The sequence below is a fragment of the Octopus bimaculoides genome, chromosome 14, assembly GCF_001194135.2.
Source record: "Octopus bimaculoides isolate UCB-OBI-ISO-001 chromosome 14, ASM119413v2, whole genome shotgun sequence".
NCBI classification, from domain to species: Eukaryota; Metazoa; Mollusca; class Cephalopoda; order Octopoda; family Octopodidae; genus Octopus; species Octopus bimaculoides.
This window is the reverse complement of record NC_068994.1, coordinates 59887390-59892756: the sequence shown is the minus strand read 5'-3', so window position 1 is coordinate 59892756 and position 5367 is coordinate 59887390. Positions and strand designations below refer to the sequence as shown.

General features: G+C 34.9%; 1 protein-coding gene across 8 annotated transcripts in view; it reads left to right on the top strand.

The window, feature by feature from the left end:
* Nucleotides 1–5367, top strand: part of LOC106882916 (regulator of G-protein signaling 12) — a 106072-nt gene that overhangs the window by 65710 nt on the left and 34995 nt on the right. Inside the window, exons 1-2 of one of the 8 annotated variants that reach the window (XM_014933752.2) lie at nt 326–562; nt 4252–4288. The exons of 3 other annotated variants lie outside the window; for them this stretch is intronic. The gene's annotated coding sequence lies outside the window, so the exon portion shown is untranslated. Of the gene's footprint in view, nt 1–325; nt 563–4206; nt 4289–5367 lie in introns of those variants that run through there. 4 more of the 8 variants (XM_014933751.2, XM_014933753.2, XM_052972898.1 and 1 more) reach the window with 4 other exon arrangements.

The following is a 5367-nucleotide window of genomic DNA, read 5'->3' as shown; positions in this document are numbered from 1 at the left end:
ATATATTTTTGTTCTAAGTTTTATCCCCAGAACTAATCTACACCCACCCGAAAAGGCCTTTCTATGAAATTCCGTTTAAAATTATACGTTTTTCAAAAAGCTATAAATAAACGTAGTCGGTAGAGCATCATTCTATAGTTATGTCCAAACGGGTTTGAATAAAACAAATCGATTGTAAAAGGAATCGATATTTAGTGACCATCGATAACAAAAAGGAGTTTTGTCTGGGCTTCCATACTTTCTTCAGTTGACCAGTTTTTCTTTTTGTTTTTCAAATTCGCCTCTAGTCACTGGGCTGCAGCTTTCCAGCCAATCAATGCTCGAGACTTCAGTCACGTGACTCTTAACCGTTCTTTCTGTCCAACTAAAAATCAACAAAAACAACACCAGTTGTTCTCATTCTCATTTACTTATTATTAATTAATAGTTGTTTTCATTACACGTTAATGTTTTATTTAATCCCCTCCCCCTCCGATATTGTTAAACATCCGACCCTTATTTATTTCGTCATCGATCGGACTTGATGAATCTATAATAATTGGATGTTAAAGAACTTTTAAAGGTGAGTTTCTATTTCCATCGAATTAAACCTGGTGCAGGTAAACAGGTGCAAATTGTTCAAGCCATACTCTTCCTATTTGTGATTTGAGATTAGAGAAGAAAAAAAGGAGTTAATTTAAGCAATATTGTCACCGATTATCATAAGACTGAATACGTTTTCCACTCGTTTTATATATGAAAGAAGGGCTGATTGAATGGATATGGATCCCTCATAACAGCACCTTACATCATTTGAATATTGTGCGTGCGTGCGTGTGTATATAACATAGGCATACCTACAACTGTATGTATGTATACAGGAAGCTTGGAACTCGAAGTAACTTTCAGCTTCCAAATATATAATTTTATTTGCCCAACATTTTTGTGCTAAAATGCACGCACGCACACACACACATACATACACAGACGTGTGTGTATGTTAATTAGACTGATTGCAAGTTTGCTAATTAACATACCTCAGTTAATTCTTTTAAAGTTGCATTACTATTATTACTTGTATTTTCAGCTTAATTACACACAAATTTAATTATAAAACACACACACACACACACAGCTGCCTTGTAAACTTTGTGAAAGATTATCTTTTTTCTGAATGGCTAAATCGCTTAATCCATAATTATCGTATTACTGATTAATTGTGAAAAAAAAAAAAAAAAGTCAATAAATCGATTTTAAAAGAAATTCTACTCTAAAATCAATAGTTTATTTCTTGTGGATCACAGTGGCTCTCAACAGGTGACACACAACTCGGTTTATTTGATCAGCGTAACAATGTATATGACGTGTGTGTGTGTGTGTAGATATGACAAATATGTGTGCGTTGCGAAGAAGAAGGCATTCCTACTACATATGTATACAAGGTAAATGTGTATGGATATAAGGTGAATATTTGTGTGTATGTTTATAAGATGTATACCAGTGTATAGAGATAAAGGTATATACCGATGTAGGCATGTGGATGTATATAAGATGTTTATCAATCTATTATACAGATGTGTATAAAATAAACACATGTATACGAAGGTAAAAGAAACTTTTTATCTGATAACGGTCTCAGCCATGATGGTCGTATCAATCTACCCCTGCGTTAATGCTGAAAGTATAAATCGCTGGGATGCCAAAGTGAAGGTTTATAAAGTCTAAAAATTAAATTTTGTTGGTGTCACCCATCTTACTACACGAAACAGGTCATTAAGGAGTCAGTCATCTGTGTGGTCGATTGACATGCTAAAGATAACTGCCCAAAAGATACGTTTTCAAAATTTCAATTTCTCACTCCCCATACCAATTTTTTTAATTTTTAACTCTTTCGAATTTTTTTTTTTTTTTAAAATCCACGTAGAAAAATACAGACACATTATATGTACTAGCTGAATGACCCGGCGTTGCCCGGGTTACTGCTGTTCTTATTCAGATTAGTAAACAATAAATATGAAGCTCAAATGAATAAATTGTTGCTGTTTCTAACTCGTAAGCAAGCAACATAGAGTTGGCCGTGTGAGAAGCATGTAGTAGAGAGATCAAGTCCAACTACCTTGAGGGATTGATCTTGAGATTTGTTGATTGAACGTACATTCACACACACTCTCACAACTAAAACAGACACACACACAGATATACATTCATGCACACCCCAGGATAACACACACACACTCTCTCTCTCTCTCTCTGAATGTCTAACACTTTCATTGTATCTCTCTCTCTCTCTGTCTCTCTCTCTCTTTAGATGTATGTCAGTCGTCACAAAAATGTACGTGTGCTTACACACACATATTTGTCAGTCATCACATGTATATGTGTAGATGTGTGTGTGTTTAATTCTTTAAGGAACGCGCGCATGCACACACACACTCACAGACACTTATATAACGAATGTGACGTCGTGGTGGTGGCATAAAATGTCCTTTACTACACTCGCACATATAAGACGCTCACATACATATACTAAGATTCACACAGACATACATTCACACACACCTCAGGGTAACTCTCTCTCTGTGAATATTTAAACACTTTAAATGTATCTCTCTCTCTGTATAACGGCCTATCTCTTTCCCTGTGTGTGTGTGTCTCTTTCTCTCTTTAGAGATGTGTGTGTGCATCAGTCGTCATTAAAAATATATGTATACTCACATACAGTCATCACATGTATATGTATGTGTAGATGTGTGTTTAATTCTCTGAGGCCTAGCGTACGTAACGAACGCACAAACACATACACACTCATATACAAAATGTGATGTAGTGGTAGTGGTGGTATAAAATGTCATTTACTATAGTTGCCTATAGAAAGATTATCTATGTATTTAATCCAAATGAAAATAAAAATTGCATGTTGACACTCGCGGGGTCTAATAATATTACCTTGTAAAATTTGATCTGATTTGGTCGAGCTGTTTGAGAATGCATAGGAAAGAGAGAGAGAGACAAAGAATTTTATACACAGAGAGAAATATACCACATTAGGCGAAGGTAAAATATATTTCAGATTTAGCGTCAAAAACGTTATACCTGCTTTTCTTCATGTATGTATAATCAGATGTAAATGTATATACATTATTAGATTAAGTAGCTACACCCTATATAATAACAATAATAATAATCTCTGTTATTTCGACTCACTGATTTGATTAAATTAGTGATATTTAATTTGTTTTGGCAGCTTTGTTTTTATCTGTCACTTCATTCGTCATCATCATTTTTATTATTTTCTCTAGATCTCTAAATTGTTCACTCTCAACATATACATACATTGCACACACACATAATCATCATTTAGCATCTGTTTTCCATGAACACATACATTCAGATTCAGATTTCTCTTCTCTTGAATTGATTCGCCCCTCCCCCGCCCTCCATCTTCTTTCGCCTATTATCTTCCTTCATATTTTCATTTCTTCACACTTTTCTTTTTCACCCCACCCTTTTGTCATTATTCTGGTTTCTCACTATCTGACCGTACCCCAAGTGTTTGAATGTCCGTTTTACTATAATTTTACTCCAGCCTTTGATATGGATATTCACACAAACTTATTTCACATGGACAGTTGTAGGAGTCAGTGTCGAATTTCAGGCTGTTTTATCTGTAAGACAACTTTGGCTCAGCCTTTGTATATATATATATATATATATATACATATATATATATATATATATACATACATATATATATGTATGTATGTATGTATGTATGTATATATATAACTTTATGAATGCCGACTCGCCCCCATCTCTCTTACACACTTACACCAACGTTAAATGTATTAAAAAAAAACTGTACAGTTCATTTCTGTCCTAGTAGTTCTTAAGTTTTCGGTTTCAAGCCTTTTTGTTCAATTTTTTTCTGCTCTCCTCACTCACTTGATGTATGTTAATCTTTTCCTCATTTTCTCTTTTCCCCATTCTTTCAGTCTTCCACCCCCTTTTTCCCTCTCTTCCACTTCTCAACATTGCTTTTCCTTTCCACATTAAATATTTTATCACGTTACCATTCTAATTCTCGTCATTTATTACAGAGCACTCTGTGTATTTTCTCCCTTGTATTCACTTTTCCTCGTTGTTCTCCCATCCCTTTATATTATACTCTCTGTTTACTCTCGCTTGCCGACTGCTGGACATTTTCTGTATTTCCTTCTATCCTTTCAGTCAATCTCCCTCAATCTATTGATTGGTCTATCACGTTTATTCCAGTGCCTGCAAAGTGACATTATTTCACCTCTTCTGTTGAGTAAGTATATTTTGTTCGTAATTATGGTATATTTTATGTTCAGGGGTTATATCTTGAAACCATTTATGTAAGGAGTGGAACTGTCTATTATTAACCTGTTCAGTACTATCTGCACACGTATGTCCTACTAGATCCAATGAGTAACTCTGATTTATATTAATGTATTCAGTGTTGAAAGGGTTAAATCTCAAACATTCTTTACTTGTGTGTATTTAACTTTGTGTGTGTGTGTTGCTTTCATATACTTTTTGTCAGTTTTGTTACTCTTGCAATAGCTTATTGTCTTGTAGATTGGTTCGTTTTTTTTTTCTCTTCTTCTTTTGAGTCAATTTCCATTTTGAACTACGGCACTTGTACTTGTTTCGGGTTGGCTACAGATTTCTTGATGTATTGTTCTTTGTGGCTTTCTTGCGTTTTTTCTCTTTTTTGTACACCTATAGCTAACTTTTGTGTTGTTCCTATTTAATACCTATCAGTAGTCATTTGAAGTGTTAGAAACCCCCCCCCCCCTCTGTCACTATGTTTAGGCTGAAGGATTTGTTAAACCAGGTGAATTATCATTTTTCTGGTCTTGTTTAGCTCTGGGTATATATTCTAATTCCTCTTTTAAACTCTTCATTTTAGGATCTAATTTTCGATAATTCTGCGGAGATTCTTTGTTTTATGTTGCTGATTAAGTTTTTAATTATTGAATTTGGAACGTGTGCCTGTTCATAGCAACACTTTGTTCAGTTTTCTTAGGTCCACCTATTCTACCTTCTGCAGCAACCTCACAACACACTCTCTCACCCCCTCTCTTCCATCTCCATACAGTCTCTTTTGTTACTCTCTACACTATTAATCTCTCACTACAAATCATCATTATTTTCATCTTATTCTTTCCTTCTGTCAAGGTAGTTCTTTAGTCTTGTGAGTTACAAGGCGACCTCACTGATGATGGTGTCACGAAAGAGCATCTAGTGCCCTCTGTTGAGTGGTTTGTAAAAGGAAGGCCATTGAGCCGCATAAATCATGCAAAAACTCCCCCGAACTTGCTTGCCTTGTCCCAGAATTTGAAATCAACACACACACATTTATAT